Raw genomic sequence first — 21561 nt, 5'->3', positions numbered from 1 at the left:
ATTTTTAATTGGCTACATTTAGTCCCAAGTACACAGAAAGGGCTTCAATGCTCACCACATGGCAGGCGCCACTCACTTAACCATTAACCAAGCTGGTCCTAGCTAAGCTGAGAAACAGACAAAGGTTATCTCTGGAGTTATTGCGTCACCTCCTGACCCCTGGCCCCAGCACTCTGGGACCTTTTGCTGACCCCTAGTCCTGGGACCACCATTGCCCTACCCCACCTCCTTTCCCCTCCCAGATCCACATTATACTCCCAAACCATTGCTTTTACCTTTCAACTGTGTCCAGTCAACATTTGCCATTTGGGGTCCTATGACCTCAACGTTAATAATAATAATAACTTACTTGTGTTGTGCGCTTACTATGATTCATGGACTGGTTTATTCAATCCTCACTACCACCCTGTGAGTTGGGTGAAATTATTAGCGCCATTTTACAGGGGAAGATACTGAGGCTCAGAAAGATTAAGTAACTTTTCCTAGGTCACACAGCTTATAAATTGTAGAGCTGGTACCAGATTGGAGGTATGTTTGATCTAGGAGCCCAGGCTGATTCTCCCACATGACACTGCCTTTCAGGGACCTAATCCACAGGAGTGAGAGTATCGAAGAGCCAGGATGGAGGGAAAGCTGCTGGGGGAAGTATGTATTTGGCCGACTCTTAGATCCCCCTAGAAAGATAGCTCTCTGCCACCAGCTTCTCTCTAGACATTGACCTGACAGTACCATGGGCTAATTGTCATGGTCACTATGAATCTTGGAATGATGTGTCACACTTTCTAAAGCATGCTTTCTGAAAAAACACACTTCAAAAAAAAATGTTGCAGCATACTCTTTATCCCAGCCAATCCACTTCCAGAATTTTATCCTTCAGATATACTTACGCATGTGTGAATTGACATCCTGTGTTTACAAAGTTACTCAATGTTTGTAATGGCAAGAATTTGGAAGCAACCCAAATGTCTATCACTGAGGAATGGTTAAATAAATTGTGGCATACACAGATGATGAAATACTCTGCAGCCATAAAAGAATAAAATAAAAAGGAAGCTGTATCAGCGGGGATATGAAAGAAATATGTAGGATGTGGATCTCCACAACATAGTGCTAAGTGAAAAAAGGGAAAACAGCATGTATGTTATGCTGCCACTTATGTCAAATACAGGGAGGGTGGAGAATAAATACAGGTGTTTTCTTGTATCTTCAGAGACAACCCCCAGAAGGATATATACGATACTGGCACCACTGGTTGCTTTGAGAAAGGGACCTAGGTGGCTGAGAGACAGAAGCTGGACAAGGACTTTTTGCTCTTTCTCATTATGTACCTTCTAAATTTGGATACTTGTACCAAAATAAATTTATATATATATAAATACACAAAGAGACGAATAACCATATAACCATAAAGGAACGTTCATGGTCCACTAAAAAGACACTGGACATGGCATCAGAGAACCCTGAAATTGATTATTGTTTCTGACACCCTGGGCAACTTAATGTTTCTGAATCAAGCTTTCCTCAATTATAAGGGGGAGGGCAGATCATGATAACCAATTCCCATGGGTGTTGAGAGGATTAAGAAGCAAAATGTATTTGATCATTCATTCTCCAGATACTTGTTGAGCAATTGCTCTGGGCCAGGCCCTGGGCTCAACACTATGCATCATCAAGGTGCGTCCAGCAGATATGCTCGCCATCAGGCATCATGGGCTTCCAGTCCAGTGCGGAAGATGGACATGAAATCAGTACGTAGCTATGCAGTCACCTGTTGTCATAAATACTGCAGCAGGAGAGAACTGGCTCTATGAGAGAGAATCCCATGGGGGTTATAGAAGGCCTTTCTGAGACAGTGACACTTAAGCTCAGACGCACAGGCATTCACTCGGCCAAGAGAGGAGGGAGGTGCATTGCAGTGAGAGTACAGAGCCAGAAATAAACTTGGAGAGTTCAAGGAACCAAGAGACAATCAAAATGGCTGTGGGGAGAGTTGCAGGCATGGGGGATGCAAACATCCTGAGCCTCCAGGGACCACAGGAAGGACCTTGGGATACCTTCCAGGTGCAGTGGGAAGCCACTGGTGGTTCTATCAAAAGCAGTGTAGCTGCAGATAAGATAGTAGAGTCAGCCAACCAGCTTCAAATCCTGGCTCTCACTTCCTGGTTGGGTACCCTGAGGCAGCCCTATGCCTTTCAAGAAGGAAGCAAATAGGGCCTCTGGTACCATGTGTGAGGTTTAAGAGCATCCCAGGGGGAGCTCTTAGCTCACTGCCTGGTGCCTCTTACACACTCAGCAGAGGACTTTGCAGCAGCAGCATCCATAATAGTGGTTGTAGTGCATTTCTGAAAGATCATTCTAGAGCCAGGGTGGGCAAACCATGGCCCCCGGACCAAATCCAGCCCGCCTCTTATTTTTGTGCTGTCCACAAGCTAAGAATGGTTTTAATATTTTTAAATTGGTTTTAAAAAACAAAAGAATAATAACATTTCAGGACACACGAAAATTTTATGAAATTTAAATTTTGGCACCCATAAATAAAGTTTTATTGAGACACAACCACCTCTGTTCATTTACGTATCGTCTCTGGCTGTTTCCACATGACAACAGTGCAATTCAGTCATTGAAACAGAAACCCATGGCTAGGAAAGGCTAAGATATTTACTATCTGGCCCTTTACAGAAAAATTTTGCCAACCCCTGCTCTAGAGAACAGATTAGAGGCACCCAAAGACACAAAGAGAAAGCTGGTCAGGAGGCTACGGTAGAGATGGAGCCAGAGATAACAGCGAAAAGAGAGAGATGCAGAGAGATTCTGTAGAAGTGTTTTTGAAAACTAGGAAGGGCTTACAATGACAGGTCTTTCCAATGCCTCCGACACTGGACATGGTTGTGACTGCTAATCATAAAGTTTAAGAGGCTTTGGTGGTTTTTACATCAGCTCGAACATTCTATACCTCTGGGACTCTTTACGATAAGAGTAGAGGATGATTTCCGACTCCAAATGACTGACAAGCTGATGGCATCACAGATGGCATTCTCTGAGGAAGCCCAGTGCTGGCGTGTATAAATAGAACCAGTGGTCATCAGGAAGTGTTCCTAGGGCTGAGGTCATCCTCCTCTCACACCATCATGGCAGGCCCCAGGGAGGCAGCAGGTCTACATCTGTGCCCCACAACTAGCTCGGGTCTGGAAAATATGATGGAGTTGACAGGGGAGCCAGAAAGTTGGCTGGAGAATAACCCCTGTCAAAAAGAGAAAGCAATTGGATAATTATGGATTCCCCAACAATGGTAGGTAACACGTAGTAGGCATCTACCAGGCCCCAGATGTTGCTGTAAGCTCTTCATATGAATTGTTTCATTCAATACTCACTGATTTACAGATGAGGACAAAGAGACACAGAAGGTGACTTGCCCAAGGCAGGACAGCTAGTGAGCGGAGGAGTCAGGATTCCATTCCAGGAGATCTGAGTCAAGAGTTCCTGTCCTTAACCACAATACTTCACTATCTCTCTGTTCTAGCCCTCAGGGAGAAGTGAAGACTGAGAGTCCTTTAGGAATAAGCTCTAGGCCCCTCTGTAATTTCCTCTCACAACTCCCTGGGATTAAGATACTTTGTCTACAAGACAGCATTTATTATGTAATGACCAGCTCATTGTTTTCTTGAAGTCATGTGTGGCGATCAATCCTTGCTCATCAGCATGCAATGCCAACCACCTCCAACACACACACACACACACACACACACACACACACACACACTTACATAATGCACAATTAGGATTTCCAATGGGCTTTTTCACAACCTGCAGGTAACTCTCAAAGCACCCAGATTCCCCTGTGGGCGATAGACAGGGGCCCATGGCCTAGATCCGTGGCTCAGGCCCTGTCCAGCTCTCCCTGACACACCATCAGGGCATCTTTCCCACTTAAAACCCAGCCGAGTGGTGTGGGCATGACTACCTGCATGAGAAACAGAAGTTAGATGTACTGTCAGCAACCACAATAATTACAGCTGCCATTTATCACATGCTGTGTGCCTTCAATTTAATCCTCTCAACAACCTGCAGGTTGAAGTAACTTGGCGGGGACTGTTATTTCTATATTTCACAAAGGAAACGGAGGGTCAAAGAATTGAGGTTCTTGCCACAGATCCTCAGAGAGAAAGCGTCCGTCAGTATTCACACTCGGGACCACCTGACTCTGAGCCCCTGCTCCCACTGCAAGGCCACAGACACTCCTGTACAGATTTAATAGGGAATGTCTTACAAGCAGCTCAGCTCAGTAGATATTTTTGATCACATACTATCTGCCCAGTCCTGCATTAAGCCTTGAAGATGCAATAAGACAGAAATGGTCCCTGCCTAATAGAATTTAGGGTTCAATGAAGACAACTACAGAATTTATTCGTTCAACAAGTATTCATTCAGAGTCTATTTGCCAGAGCCAGACACGATTTTAAGTATTGGAGGATGCAACAATGAACAGAAAAGGCAGGGATGCTGTCCTCGTAATGTTAGGACATTTCAAAACGGCGTAATGGAGCATTTTAGACAGGCAGTGGCTGAGTTGGAAGGAGAAACAAGAGTCCTACACTGGGCCCCAGCTGGGATGTGCCTTCCCAGCCCTCCGGGGGGCCGTCCAGCTGTCAGTGAGATGTCTGGCCTGCTGAGAGGGCAGCCACCCACCCAGGCACTTCCCAGAGTCACATCCCCGGGGCAGGTCAGAGAGGGGCTGGCTGGTTTATGGCACCGTGTAGCTGATCTCCACTTGTGCCGAATCCTCAGAGGCTCTCCAGTTATCCTAAGGGCTGTCATGTAGTTCTCATAAATGCTCCAAAGGAGATGAGTTTTAATTCACTTTCATTTAACGAGTAACTATAGCAAGCAACATTCTGTCACGGTGGAAGGGGAGCAGAAGGGATGTTAAAAGGAACGCCATGATGTTAAACGTCTGCTCCAAAATGTTTGGGAATAAGGGAGGTTTTCTTATTTAAGTGCCTTAGAACTGGAGGGAGGGGAGAGGGGCATGGTTGGACATTTTCAAGTGAGCCAATAACAGGTTTCCTGTCTACAGTGTGAGGAAGCTGAACTCCATCACGCTACAGAGAGCTCACGGCGTCTGCACTTGGAGAGTCTCCATGCCTGGCCCACTGCCTGGAAGACACGTTTTATTGGAATCTGGGTTAGGGTCTAGGTGGCGCCTTGAATTTACAAGCCTCAATGACCATCTCCTTCAGGCTGGGATTGAGAGCTCAGAGGACCCCATGACTAAACTCTGGTCCCAGGTGTGGTGAGCCAGTCAGGCCACCCTCTTGCCAAGGGGCACACTTTCCACAGCAATGTGAAGTTTCCTCCTTTAAGTGAGTCAGCTTGGAGAAAAGCACTCTGTAAATAAAGAAGCAGGTGGCCCTGCCATGGCAAACTCAAGCTGGTGCTTTACAAACGGGTGAAGTTGGGAATCCCTGATTTGATCCGTTCCCTTCCTTCCTGCATTTGAGATAGAGAAACTGAGGCCAGAAAGCTGAAGTAGACTGCCCAAGGACGCACAGCAGGATGCTTCCGCTGGCCCCTTCTTCAGTGCTCTTTCCACATCTGTCATTCTCCAAGGTTCAAACTTTCATGAAAGAAGTGGGATTCAAGCTTGGAAGACAAGCTGGGAAGCCCTGTGTCAGTGAGGGAAGATGGGACTGTTTCCTGTATTTCTCCAAAAGGGAAGGGAATCGTGACCCTTTAAAGATCCAGGGTACATCAAAGGCAGGTCTTCCAGTCAGGATGTCCCCCAGTTCCCTTCCTAGGAGTGACAGCATCCTTTGTAAGACAATAATAGTACAATCATCATCCTACAGGCTTAAAGTGCTCATGATAATCCTATGGGAATGGCTTCAAAATTCCATCCTTTAGAGCTTCTATTTCTGGGAAGATGGAATAGACATACTTTCCTTATTCCTCCTGCTAGGTACACTATATATAAAACAAACATAAAAAGACTCTGAAAGATGGAGAGAAGAAGGCAGACCAGCTCTGGCCCTCAGGAGCTGAGGAACAACATGGCAGTGATTTCCCGGGGTTTTCTTTTGCTTCATATACCCTAGACTCAGAGCTGAAGAAGCCAGCAACCTGCAGACACCTAACCAAAAAGGCCCCCCCCCAGAAACCCAACCAAAGCCCACTCTCTCCAGCCAAGGGACAGGAAAGAAGCAGACGAGCAAGACAGAAAACTTTTAGACAGTAACTGCTCTACTCCAGCCAAACACCACAGAAATAACTGTGGCCCAGGTCCACCCACGCCAGCAAAGGCTGAGTGAGGAGCCCAGACTTCACCCCTGTGAGGCTGTAACGAGGCACTCAACACACCCACTGGAGTGGTGTCAGAGAAGGCCAAGAAAGGAACCAGGACTCTCATCACCAGTGGTCTCAGTTGAGACCATGTGGGAGCCTGGACTTCCACCTTCACTCAGCAATAACAAGGTGTCTCTCCCCTCCCTGCCAGGGTGGCATCAGAGGAGGCCTAGCGGGGAGTCAAGGCTTTCAACACAGCCCATGGGTAGCAAGACCATCTCATCATGGTGCCAGTGGAGACCACACGGAGACCCAAAATGCCTACCCCTACCCAGCAGTAAGGAGGAGTCCCCCTCTCAGGCACCAACAGAGGCCAAGTGGGGACCCTGATCTTCTGGCCCATCTGTCATTAACAAGACAGACCCCCTCCTCTTTCCCCAGCAGCGTGTGTCGGGGAAAGCCAGCTAAGACCAAGATTTAAATAGGATCCAGAGTCTCATAGCATAACAGGAAAATGTCCATGTTTCAGTCAAAAATCACCTGTCATACCAAGAACCAGGAAGATCTTGAACTGAATGAGAAAAGACGATCGATAGATGCCAATACCACGATGACAGAGTGAGAGTAGAATTGTCTGACACAGATTTTAGAGCAACCAGGATAAAAATGCTTCAAAGAGCAAATAGGAACGTGCTTCAAACAAATGAATAAATAGAAGGCCCCAGCAAAGAAATAGAAAGTCTCAATAAAGAACTAGAAGACATAAAGGAAAACCAAATGGAAATTTTCAACCTGAAAAATATAATATCCAAAATAAAAACCTCAGTGAATGGACTTGACAGCGTAATATAGGGGATAGAGGAAAGAAACGGTGAATTCAAAGATGGAATGATAGAAAGCACCCAATTTGAACAACAGAAAAACTAGACTGAAAAAAAAAATGAGCAGAACCTCAGGGAACTGTGGGACCATAAGAAAAGATCTAACATTTGCATCATTGGTGTCCCAGAAGGTGAGGAGAAAGAAGACAAGGATGAAAGATTATTAAAGAAATAACGGCTGCAAACATCCCAAATTTTGCAAAAGAAATAAAACTACAGATTTAAAAAGCTGAGTGAAGCCCAAACAGTGTAACCATGTATGCATCTAAAAACAGAAGTACAAAACCTAATAGAACAGATAGGAGAACCAGACAAATCCACAGCTAAAATTGGAGATTTCAAGACTCTTCTCTCAATAAATGATAAAACAATCAGACAAAAAATCAGAAAGGATTGGAGGTCGGGCTAGCCTCATGGTGCAGTGGTTAAGTTTGTACACTCTGCTTTGGAGGCCGAGGTTCACTGGTTCAGATCCCAGGCACAGACCTACACCACTCATCAGCCATGCTGTGGTGGTGACCCACATACAAAATAGAGGAAGACTGGCAAAAGATGTTAGCCCAGGGAAAATCTTCCTCAGCAGAAAAAAAAATATATCAGGAAGGACATAGAACTCAACAGTACCATCAGCAAACAGGATCTAATAGGCTTATGGACAATTATAGAACACTCCACCCAATAACAGCAGAATACACAGTCTTTGCCAGTGTTCATGGAGCATATACCAAGATAGAGCATACGCTGGGCCATAAAACAAAGCTCGACACATTTTTTAAAATGGAAATTATGTGCAGTGTATTCTCCAGCCACAATGGAATCGAACTAGAAATCAATTACAGTAAGATAACAGAAACATCTCCAAACACTGGAAACTAAACACTAAAATTAAATACTGAACTTCATCAAAATTAAAAATTTTGCTGTACGAAAGACTATGTCAACAGCATGAAAAAGCAAGCTCCAGAGTGGGAGAAAATACTTGCAAAGCACATATCCAACAAAGCATTGCTCTCTAGAATATATAAAGACTTCTCAGAACTCAACAACATGAAAACAAACAGTCCAATTAGAAATGGGCAGGAGACACAATGAGACATTCCACCAGAGAGGAGATACAGATGGCAAACAAGCACATCAAAAGATGTTCAACGTCATTAGCCATTAGGGAAATGCAAATTAAAGCCACAGTGAGATGTCACTCTACATCTATCAGAAACACTAAAATTAAAAATATTTACAGGGCTGGCCCAGTGGCATAGTGGTTAGGTTCGTGCACCCTGCTTTGACGGCCCAGAGTTCACGGGTCTGGATCCCAGGCGCAAACCTTCACACCACTCATCAAGCCATGCTGCAGTGGCATCCCACATACAAAATAGAAGATTGGTACAGATGTTAGCCCAGGGCCAATCTTCCTCGCTGAAAAAAATATATATATCTACAACACAAAATGCTGATGAGGATGCAGAGAAACTGGATCACTCATACATTGCTGGTGGGAATGTAAAATGATACAGCCACTCAAGAAAATGGTTTAATAGTTTCTTGCAAAACTAAAAATGCACTGATCGTAGGACCCAGCAACCACACTCCCGGGCATTTATCCCAGAGAAACGAAGTCTTAGGTTCACATCAAAACCTGTACATAAATGTTTATAGCATCTTTATCTGTAAGAGAAACAAACCTCAGAAAAGACCCAGATGTCCTTCAACGTGTAAACGGTTAAACAAACGGCAATCTAGCCATATCAAAGAAAGCTACTCAGGAATAAAAACAAAATACTGACACACACAACAACCTGGATGAATCTCCAGAGAATTATTCTGAGTGGGGAAAAAAAAACAGTCCTAAAAGATCACATACTGTAAGATTCCATCTACGCAAGATTCCTGAAATGACAAAATTATAGGAATAGTGAACAGATTAATGGTTGCTGAGGAAGAGAAGTGGGTACAGACATAAAAGGGCAACATGAGGGATCCTCTGCTTGTGAATCTATAATTATCTCAAAAGAAAAACTTTAGTTAAAAAAAATAACTACAGGAGCCAGCCGGTGGTGTAGTGGTTGGGTTTGCCTGCTCCGTCCGCTTTGGCATCCCGGGGTTCACAGGTTCAGATCCCAGGCGTGGAAACAGCACCAGTAGTCAAGTCACGCTGTGGCGGCATCCCCCATAAAAATAGAGAAAGACTGGCACAGATGTTAGATCAGGGCCAATCTTCCTCACCAAAAAAAACCCCAGAACATAAAAAAATAAACTTCAAATTTCACAGAACTAAAAAAAAATCTTAAAAAGAGTACATATAAAAACTGGTGAAATCCAAATAAGGCCTGTACTAGTATTCTACCAAGATTGACTTCCCCATTTTGAAAAATGCACCAGGGTTATGTAAGCTGTTATCATTGGGGGAAGCTGGGTGAAGGGTTTATGGGATCTCTCTGGATGGACTATTTTTGCAATTTCTTGGAAATCTTAAATCATTTCAAAATTAAAAGTTACAATTTTTAAAAACCACTTAATATTCTAATGTTCTCACCTTCAATCAATTCTTAAAACACCACCGGCAAATCTGGGTCCTGGTGCCTGTGAGTCCCTGTGACCACTATACAGATACGCCTACTACCCTGGAAAGAACACGTTCTGCACAGGGCCTATCAGCCATAAATCAGAAGTCTCAACTCGGGAGTGCAAGACTTACAACTCTCTCTGATTTCCATAATACAACTTCATTTGCATTTTGAGCTCCCATTCAGGCCTCTATGGTAGAAGTAATCTCAGGCAATTCAGCTCCTGCCCCTTGCTCCTTACCCCAGAAGGATGGCCCAAGTTTGGGGAAACTTACATAGAGCCTGATATCAATGTGGGATGGGAGTGGCGGGAAGAAGGAGAGAAGCATCCTCTTATGTTCAGTGTCATCTGTCCACACTGTCTTCTGAGGACCATCATCCACCATTGCTCAGTCATTGGTACACATAGGCCACTGCTGAGACATCCCTGGTCCCCACCAGCAGCACCACATCTATGCCACCTGTATTCGTTTCCTACAGCTGCTGTAACAGACGACAAAAACTTAGTGGCTTAAAAACAATACAAATGTACTATCTTCCAGTTTTGGAGGTCAGAAGTCTGCAAGGGGTGTTACGGGGCTAAAACCAAGGTGTCAGCAGGGCTGCGTTCCTTTGAGGAAGTTCCAGGGGAGAATCTGTTTTCTTGCCTTTTCCTCCTTCTAGAGGCTGCCTGCATTGCTTGGCTTATGGCCGCACCACTCTGACCTCTTGCTTCCCTTCTTACATCTCCTCTGACTCTGACCCTTTGCCTCCCTCTTACGAAGACCCTTGTGATTATGTTAGGCCCACCCCAATACCCCAGGATAACCCCACCCCCCCCATTTCAAGATCCTTAATCACATCCACAAAGTCTTTTTTGCTATGTAAGTTAATACATGCACAGTTCCTGGGGATTCAGATGTGGACATCTTTTGCAGGGGGGGGTCATTATTCTCTCTAACACACCACCCTTGGCACTCAGGATTGTCCCATGCTCACTGACTACACTCGTTATTATTGACACATCAAAAACCATCCTAAAACTTAGGGACGTGAAACAACCATTTTCTTATGCCCACTGATTCCCTGGCTCAGGAATTCAGACAGGACACAGTGAGGATGGCCTGTCTCTGCTCTCTGATGTCTGGAGCTTCAGCTGGTAAGACTCAATACCTGGGGGTGACTCGACCACTGGAGGCTGGAATCATCTGGAGATATCATCACTCTCACGTCTGGTGGTCGATGCCAGCTGTCCTCTGGGACCTCAGCGGGGGCAGCTGGTTGAAGTAGTCACCTGGGGCCTCTCCTTATGTGCAGAGGTGACCTCACACTGGGCAGCCTCAGAGGAGTCACACTTCTTACGTGGTGGCTCAAGTCTTCAAAACTCAAGTGTCCCAGTGGACAAGGTAGGTGCTGACTTCCCTTCTGTGATCTAGTCTCAGAAATCACATAAAGCCACTTCTGCAATGCACTGTTGGTCGAAGCTGTCACAGCTCGCCCAGCTTCAAGGAGAGGGACACAGGCCCCATCTTCCGATGGAAGTTGGAAAGCTCGTTTTATGGAACAACACGTGGAGAGGAAGGTAGTGTTGTGTCAATCTGCCACCAGGCGGCCTTTTCCCTGGAGTCTTGTTCCTCAGCCCAGAACTCTACCCAGGTACGGCACAGGCCCTCCGAGCTTGGCCTCCTCAGGGCTCCCCCAGAGAGCAGGAAGCTGGGGAGCTACCAGTCCTCTCCCTTCTTCCCCCAAGACAAAGGCATCTGTGCCTAGTTGGGGTGGGGGAGGGGACTTCTCTCCTTTACCATGTTCTTTCTAAAATGTATTGTCCATGACCTAAGTTCTTCCCATTCCCTTGAGGATTTGCATTTTTAAAACTCAAAAGCCAGGCATTCACTCCAAAATGCAATCTTTGCCTCATTCCTTCCCTGGAGCAAAAGCGCCGAAAGGTGTCTTCTCCACTTGGATGAGGTGGAGGAGAAGGTCAAGGAGTACAAGGAAACGGACGGAGGCGAGACTATGGGTGAACGTTTCCAAAAATGTTATCTCACCACAGGCACAAATCTCACAACAGCTTGTGCCTCCTGTTGGGGTCTCCAAGGGACCACCCCCAACAAAGAGTACTCATCTTCCCGAGCCGGGTTTAGAACAAGTTGGGAAATAAAGAGAACATATGGGACTCAATACGGGTAGAAGCCAGGCTGCAGGAGGGGGTCACAAGTCTGTGATGGACTGAAGGTGTCCCCCAAAATTCATATGCTGAGGCCCTAACACCCAATGTGATGACATTTGGAGGTGGGTCCTTTGGGAGGTAATTAGAGTTCGATGAGGGTAGGGCCCTCATGATGGGGATTAGGGTCCTTATAAGAAGAGGAAGAGAGACACACACACACACACACCCCCACAAGAAGTCATGTGAGCACACAGTGAGATGGTGACTATCAATAAGCCAAGAGAAGAAGCCTCAGAATGAAACCTACCCTGTTGGCACCTTGATCTTAGACTTCCAGCCTCCAGAACTGTGAGAAATAAACACCTGTTGTTTAAGCCCCCCACTGTGTGGCAGCCTGTTAGCCGTGTGGGCTGCACATCCAGAACCCAGAATGAGGCTGACATGCCCACACAGCTGAAGGCAGTGCCACTTGGGGCTCCCCCACCCCTCCATGCTAAGACCAGAACAAACAAGACTCAGACACTCAGGAGAAGTGCCTCTGAGAGAAAGGGTGCAGCTGAGCTAGACATTTCCAGAGGCAGGGAGAGGTGGGAGCATCCTCAGAGAAAACCCCTCCTCATGGAAACAGGAGCGGAGAAAGGCATTCCTGTCAAATACCATTTATGACTACCAAATGATGCGTATTCCCATTCATCTATTCACTCAGCATTTACTCAGCATCTATCCTTTATCAATCTTCTATTGCTGTGTAAGAAATTACCGTAAACCGAGCATCATAAAACAACACAAAGAGATTATTCCACAACTTGGAGGTCAGAAGTCTGGATGCGGCACATCTGGATTTTCTGCTCAGGGTCTCACTGGGTGAAATCGAGGTGTCGGCCGGAGCTGTGGTTCTTGTCTGGGTCTCAGGGTATTCTTCCAAGCTCAGTGGTTGTTGGCAGAATTCATTTCCTGTGGTTGTAGGACTGAGATCCCCATTGTCTTGTTAACTGTTGGCCAGTGACTTCTCTCAGGTCCTTGTCACATGGCCCCTCCATCTTAGCCCAGAGGACCTCCCTTGTGTAAAATTCCTCCCACCGTTCGAACATCTCTGACTTCTCCTTCCAGCCAGAGAAACCTGTCTACCTTTAAAGGGCTTGTGGGATTAGATCAGGCCTGGCCAGATAATCTTCCTAATCTCCGGATTTTAAGGTCAACTGATTTGAGACTTTAATTACACTTGCTAATCCTTTGACACAATACCTAGGTTAGTGTTTGACTGAATAACCAGGGGCTGGGAATATTGAAGACTATCTTAGAATTCTACCCACCATATATAACTTATGTAAGGCAAGAAATGAGGACCCAGAAATGACTGGCAAAATACCCATCCACAAGGGACTCACAGTCAAGCAATGTGACAAATACAAAGAAGTGACTAGATTACAGGGCAACCATTGCTAATTAAGGGAAAGCGCAATATTCTCTACAACTTTAGAGGAGGCAGGATTAACTCTCTGGGGAGGAATACAGAAGGCTCTCCAAAGCAAGTGACATTTGATCCAAGTCTTGAAGCAAAGAGGAGGAGGGAAGGCATTCCAGGTACACAGTGCATCATTTACAAAGATGGAAAAGAACATAGCAAATTTAGGGAGTGACAAGGAACCCAGTGATGCTAAACCTGAGAGGACAAGGTTAGAAGAGGCAGAAGGCTATGCTGGGAAGTTGGTTGGCAGCAGTTTATGCAAGATGATCCACGCCATCCTAAAGAAATGGGAAGCAACAAAAGACGGCAAGCAGGGAAATGATGGAGCAAGGGCTGTGTTTTGGTGACACCAGGGATAATGCAGGTAGAAATCGGAGGCACGCAGTTAGTTGGTTTTTACAGCAGTTCAAGTTCCTCAAACTAACCCTGTTATAATCGATGCATCTATGAGAGGCAGCCAGGTGTCAGCAGTATGAGACACGTGCCACTAGTAGCATGTGTGGTACGTAAGATGGTTTTAAATGATGCATGGATACAGCATCAGTAAACAGCCCTGACTTGTAGAGAAAGTTATTCCTTTTCAATTCTCTTTCCATCCTTTTCATTAGCTCAAGAAAATGTTCTCAATTTGGTGGTAGCCTGTCAACACCTTTCTAATACCTTTTCCCTCTGGCTCCACCTTCTGTAAATAACAGGATCCAGCTAGCTTAATAGCACTGATGCTTTCTGTGGATTATTTTTACTGTTACCTTTTAATTGTTACAATCCAATCAGTATTGGATTTTCTTTTTTCCATTGCGATAGAAAGCTGCTTTTATGTTACTATTAAATAAGTGCATTTAAGTTTTCTAATGTGAATCAATGTAAGTAAAATGTTAAATAAATAATACTACAGGTATTATGTACTACAGGTGGTACATAGGCCACTGGGGCAAAAATTGTAAAGATGGTTTACAAATGAGTTAATTTGAGACACACAGGTGTAATGGGAAGCAGGCAGGATTTGCAGTCAAACTTGGGTTCCAGTCCCCTTCTAACTTATTAGGAATATGGCCCGTGGATAATTCATATACCTCTATGAGCCTCCGTTTCCTCCTCCAAATTAAGGAGACAATACACATACTCAGAAGGTTGTGAAGAGTAAGTGAAACAGCGTTACAAGCATCTTCTAGGTTGCCTTGTACGTCACAGGCATTTGGAGTTCCCAGCACAGCACATATCTCTGAAGAGTGGAAACCTCAGGTTTTGGCATCGCCAAACAGGAACTTAACTCCAGCCCCTACTGAGTATCTGTGCTTGGTAAATATTACCTAAGAGTATCCATCTGCTTAGGATCTGGGACCTCATGCAGGGGACCAGGGAGTGTTCTTAGGCTGATCCAGAAGTTTTGTGAGAAACAACTGATCTCAGGAAAAGCATTTGACTCAGAGGAGTGACCAGCCCAGGTGTCATGGACCAGGCCCTCCAACCCCTTGTCCTGGCCTTCTCTATGATCCCCGAATGCTACATCCTATAGAGATCAGTGGAAAGTACATTTGGAATATTCAGATATATGTACAAATGAAGACACATGAAAAGCACCTCCCATTTCAGCTTTCTATTGTTGTGTAATAAACCACCCCAAAACTTAGTAATGTTGAACAACTACCATTTTATTATCATCTCTCATGATTCTGTGGGTTGGCTGGGTTAAGGTGGGTGGTTCTTCTGCTCTGTGATGTCAACTAGGGCTGTAGTCAACTGAGGGGTCAATCAGTCTGGAGCATTCAAGATGGCTCACTCACGCTTCTAAAGTCGGCTAGAAATCAGCTGGGGCTGCTGTCCCTAGCATCTTGGTTTTCTTCCATGAGCCCTCTGCATGAAGCTTGGGCTTCTCACAACATGGCAGCAGGATCCCAAGAGGAAGGAAGCAGAAAGCACCAGTCTCTTAAGGCCTGGGCTCAGAGGTCTCAGAAAAATCACTTCCATTGCATCAAAGCGATCACAGGACTAGTCTAGATTCAAGGGGAGGAGAAATAAACTTCACCACTTAGTGGTGGAGTATTTTTTATCCAGAGAGAAAGGATTGACAGTGGCCATCTTGGGAGACGGTACCACACATCCTGAAGCTTTCACTTTTTGCAAAGGATTTTCACTCTACAGTTACGTGTATATTCCAACACAGCGAATACTTATCTTAAGGAATTTGTCCTAAGGAAGTATTCATAGATGATTCAGAAGATTTGACCCAAGGTTGTCCACTGGAAAAAAAATTGAAACTACTTAATCTTCTAATATTCAATAGTAGGGGACCAATTAAATCCAATGGGGTTTGAGGAAAGTGTTTTGAAAGTCTGTGCACTGGAACCAGACAGTATTATGTTTAAATCCCACATCCACCACTTCATAGCTGAGTGATGCTGAGCAAGTTACTCAAGTTCTTTAAGCCTCAGTTTCCATACCCAGAAAGTGAAGAAAAAATATGGCTGTTTGTGATGAGTCAGTGAGACGATACATGAAAGCAGACAGTGAAGGATCAATAATTATGAACTATTATTACTTGCAGTAGTCATTAGTGCTACCATTTTAGTACAAATATTTCCAGTTTTCCCCATTTCCAGGCACATAACTCTTCCACGGTTCCTTGTGGGTAACCCTGTGATTAATTCTGACCAATGAGTTGTAAGTGAAAGTGACATATATTACTTCCTAACTGAGCATTTAATCATCTGGACAAGATCTTTTCCCTCTTGCACAATAATTGGCAAAATCTTATGAATGTATGACTGCTTCGTCAGCCCGAGTTCCTGAGTGACTGTGATGATCTGTCTCCTTGCTGACCCTTCACGGACATGTAGCAAGAGAAAGAAATAAAGTGGCTTTAAGGTACTGAGACCTGGGGGTTATTTGTTACTGTAGCATATGCTAGCCTGTCCTGACCAATACAGAGCTGTTTTTGATGTTGTTCAACCTTGCAATGAACAACATTATTATGACACCATTAAAAGTGGCATATAGTGGGGCTGGCCTGGTAGCATAGTGGTTAAGTGTGCACACTCTGCTTCAGCAGCCCGGGGTTCACAGGCTGGGATCCCGGGTGCAGACCTACACACTGCTCATAAAGCCATGCTGTGGTAGCATCCCACATACAAAACAGAGAAAGATTGGCACAGATGTTTGCTCGGGGACAATCTTCCTCAAGCAAAAAGAGGAGGATTGGCAATAGATGTTAGCCCAGGGCCAATCTTCCTTGCCAAAAAAAAAAAAAAAAAAAAAAGGGCATATAAAAAGAATACTTAATTTCTTAATGACAAGAAAAAAATAGTCAATATATAAGGGTCACTTTCATTATAGATGGTTCCCTATACACAGGGCCACTTAAAATAGGTTTATATGTCCCACCAGTTTCCCTTCATCACTTATCCAAATAGCAGCTCAACACAGAGGCCACTTCTTTCTCTCCTTTATGAAGCTTTATTCACTTTTATGGAATTTATCACCACCTGATACATTATATGTTTACTTCTTATCCAGATCTAATGTAAGTTCTGTATCTCAGGTCCTAGAACAGTGTGTAAAACAAAGTAGACATTTTTTTAAATTTGATGTAGGCACATATATATAGCGAAATGTTCACAACGCTTTCTTCTGGATGGTCAACTGAGTAAGATCTGTCCATTTATCTAATGTATTTATTTTTGCTTATGCATTCCTTCAACAGACATGTTTTATTTATGTGAATTTTCTAAATTTCCAACAACATGTATTATTTTCATATGAGAAATGACCATAACAGGTAACATTTACTAAGCACTCAGAGTGGGTCAAGCACTAAAGCTCCATCCTACTTTACTGAATTATCTCAACATCCCCGGCAGATAGCAATTATCATTAGCCCCACTTAGTATTCATAGATAAGGACACTAAAGTTGGGAGAAGTTAAGTGAGTGCTGGAGCTGGAATTCAAACCCTAGAGTCTGTCTCTTACAGCTACCAACTAAGCAACTAGGTCAAGCTTTACATCATGATGTGCGTATAAGCCCACTGAAGAGAACAGAGAGGCGCATTCGCACGAGTTGTATCATTGGAGGCTCACAAAAATCTTATGAAGGAAGCCCGCAGGCATTATCAACTTCACTTTCAAGACAAAGGCATGGGCCCGGACGACCAGGTCCGGCCGCCCACCTCCCAGCACACCTTACATGCTTCCTCTCCCCTCCTCCTAAGCCTTTCCCACCACAACACGCAGCTGTGAAGATCTTTCTTAGCTCCTTCGTACACTGACTGAGGACACAGCTCTGTTTCTCTCTGGCAGCTTGAGGCTTTGCTGTTTCTAAGCAAATCTGCAGGAGAATTAATATACGCCAGAAGTTGAGAGACTTGAGTTCTAGTCGAAACACCACCCCCAGTGAGAGCCTCAGTGTTCCCACCTGTGAAATGAGCTGGTTAGAGTAACGGATGCCTAAGGACCCACGCAGAGCTAATGTTCCTCATGCTGGGAATCCAGATGAGGACTGACCCCTGTGCATTCCTCACCAGACACGAAGTCCATGCACCATGGAAACAAAAGCCTTGACCCCAGAAAATGAAGCGCTTAGCTGAGATCATTCTAGGTGAACAGAAGATGTGTACACTCTTGAACAGCATCGGCTCCCTGTTACTGGATGAATCCTGACAAGAACTGCGCTTCATTCATTCATTCATCCATTCAGCATCACTTGTTGTGCACCTGTGATACACCAGGCAGGCTTAATCATGGGGATACAGCAGAGACGTAAACAAGGTACCTGCCTGCAGGAACCTTACATTCTAGTAGGGAGGCAAACAAATAAATGAATAAGTACATATAAAATAGTATACGATAGGGGGCCAGCCCCGTGGCCGAGTGGTTGGGTTCATGCACTCTGTTTGGGCAGCCCAGGGTTTCACCAGTTCTGATCCTGGGCACGGACATGGCACAGCTTATTAGGCCACGTTGAGGCGGTGTCCCACACAGCACAACTAGAAAGACCCACAACTAGGGGCCTGTCCCATGGCCGAGTGGTTAAGTTTGCATGCTCCACTTTGGTGGCTCAGGATTTCGCCAGTTCTGATCCTGGGCGCAGACGTGGCACTGCTCATCAGGCCATGCTGAGGCAGCGTCCCACATGGCACAGCCAGAAGGACCTACAGCTAGAATACACATCTATGTACTAGAGGGCTTTGGGGAGAAGAAGAAGAGGAAGAAGAAGAAGAAAAAGAAAAAAATTGGCAATAGTTGTTAGCTCAGGTGCCAATCTTTAAAAAAAAAAACCCACAACTAAAATATACAAGTATGTACTTGGGGGATTTGTGGAGAAAAAGCAGAAAAAAAAGTAGTATATGATAAAAAGACCTTGTTAGGTGATAATTCTCCCCTAGGATTCTGCAAAAAAGAGGGATGGTGTCTAACAGTGGCCCCATTTAGTTTCCTTTTGGTACAATAGCAAATGATGAAAAAGAGGCATAGAAATAGCATTGGCCTTACAGTTACAAGACTTGGATTTGAATCACGGTTCTGAACTTTGCGAACTTGAACTAATCAGTGTAACCTTTATAAGCTTCGGTAACCTCCTCTGTAAAATGGTGATAATAGTACCAGCCTTGCTTACCTTACAGGGATGATGCAAAGATCAAACCAGACCGTGAAATCAAATAAGTACCAAGTGAAATCAAATAAGTACCAAGCTCGGAGTTTTCCCTGTTTTGTAAACATTCCGTTCTACACTCCAAGCAGGCTCAAGGCGCTGCTAAGTCAACTGCGCTGATAAGCTCCTGCTATCAACTTGAAAACAACAAGTGCCAGCTCCCATCTTCCCAACGCCACAGGATTGCATCTCCAGGCAGGAAACACTTCCTATCAAACCGTGGGGTGGGGAGATGCAGACATGGAACGAAACAGCATCTACCTAGTATTTTCTTTTGGCTCCCACCTGTAGATGTTTGGTAAAGCAATCGGAACGTTCCAAAAGGTCACACTTCGCCTCGATTTTTTATAAGTCATGTCAGTAGTGACTGTTCCACGCTACATTTGGTAAATTGATATTTAATAGTTTTCATTTCTCTTAAGAGTCTTATAAAGGAAAAATTAAATGAAACACACGGAAGGATATATACCAAAATTATAACCAGTACCTGCTTGGACCGCTGATAATTGTTTTTGGATTTTTTGCTCGTTTCTCTGTATCTTGTGTTGTCTTTTCTCATTCGTTTAAAAAACATTTAGCAAGCACATGTGGGGATCAGACAGCTGGAAGCGGCAAACTTGTAATTCACATCTCAGTTCCAAATCTCTGCTGCTCCCACCTGGTCTCCTTGGGTTTATAAGCCTGTGTGGATTCGCTGGCATTAAATTAGGGGCTCGTCAAGGGTAGTGCTGTTTTTTATTTCTTCTCCTCCTGCCAATTCCTAACTTTCAAGACTTCCCAGCCAGGCCTGACTTTCCCCAAATTATGAACTGAAGCTGCTTTCACCCCTGCTAGGCCTTTATAAAACACCATGATGGACTCTTGTCCATCCTTGGTTTTGAAGCCACTAGACAAAGATTTGAAGCCAGGTTCTACTACTTATTGGCTGGTGACTTTGAAGAAGCTTCTTCACCTCTCTGAACCGCAGTTTTGTCATCTATAAAGTGAGAGAAACCATACTCATAGGGTAGGTAGGTGTAAGGCTTTGACAAGATAATGCATATGAAGGGCTGGCACAGAGCCTAGCACCCAGTAGGGCCTCAAGACATGATTGCTGTTAATAAAAGCACTCTGGAGAAGCACCAAAGGCTTTTCTAGGCTGGGGATGGAGCTCAGGTGGCTACAGAAAAATGGAATTGGAATCATTAAGAACTCTGGCTCTGGCCTCTAATGAACCTAGTTTAAATCCTTGCTCCCTCCATTTGCCTTGGGGAAGTCACTAAATTTCTCTGAGCCTTGGTTTCCTCATCTATAAAATGACATAATAATATAACTTACCTTAACAGTGGTTCTTAAAATAGGATCCAAGGACCCTGGAGGTCCGCAAGACCCTTTCAGGGGTCCTTAAGGTCAAAACTATTTTCATAACAGGGCTGAAATATTACTTGCCCTTTTCACTCTCATTCTCTCACAAGTATTTAGTGGTTTTCCAGAGGCTACGTGACATGTAAGAGTGTCATTGCTCTGATGGCTAGTGGAAAGCTTGTTCGTAAATTCTTGTGTTTTAATTTTTCTCAATTTAATTTCTAATATGGTAAATATCAAAACGTACATAACTCACCTAAACAAAAGCTTTTTGGGGTCCTCAATAATGTTAAGAGTTTAAAGGGGACCTGAGACAAAACATCTTGAGAATCACAGCCTGATAGGATGTTATAACGATTAAGGAGAAACTGGCGTATGACTCCAAAGCACTCATGAACATTACCCGGATAATTATTGATTCCAAAGCTCCTGAATCATATCAGATAAGGGTTTTCCTACTCCACCTACACATAAAGCAAATAAATCATAGTACTTCATGCAAAAGTCACCCTTGTTTTATTCCCTGCTGTTTGTTTATATAGTGAAAGTTCAGTTCCAGCTAAACTTTGAACTATTTAAAGATACTGCAGCACATCAGAACCATCCGCCCCCCCCCCAGAGGGTGGAGGGCAAATGGGGTGATTAGGCACATGTCTATGGTGATGGATGGGAATTAGTCTTTGGGTGGTGAACATGATGTAATCTACACAGAAATCGAAATATAATGATGTACACCTGAAATTTATGTTATAAACCAATGTTACCTCAATTAAAAAAACACAAAAAGAACTCCCCACCCCACCCCACCCCAGTGTCCATGAGGTCCAAGTGCCTGAAGATGAAGAGGTGGGAACTCAGAGGACAGTCCAGAGGGTTTTCCCTGCTTGGCTCAACCCTGATCCTTCCCACCCCATGAATCTCTCACCCAGCCAGAGGCTGGTGGTGATGAGGTGGGGTGGAGGGGAGGACCCCTGGCTTATGGAGAATCCTCCTAAGCGACTGACCATCAAGAGGAGGTGCAGCCTCAAAACAGGAATCGCTTCCTTGAGGTTTCACTAATTTCCAGGGAAACAAACAGAACTATACTTATTTTCAAAGGGGGCGGGAAGAGGTGGAATGACCTGGAAGAGTCAGGAGTAAGTAAAAGTAAGACCTAGAAGAGTCAAGAGTAAGCAATATAAAAACAGTAAAGTTGGTGGGGGTATTTTTTTTTTCTTTTTCTCTTCTGGCA

This window comes from Equus quagga, chromosome 16 (assembly GCF_021613505.1).
Source record: "Equus quagga isolate Etosha38 chromosome 16, UCLA_HA_Equagga_1.0, whole genome shotgun sequence".
Classification (NCBI taxonomy): Eukaryota; Metazoa; Chordata; class Mammalia; order Perissodactyla; family Equidae; genus Equus; species Equus quagga.
Note: the sequence above shows the minus strand (reverse complement) of the source record.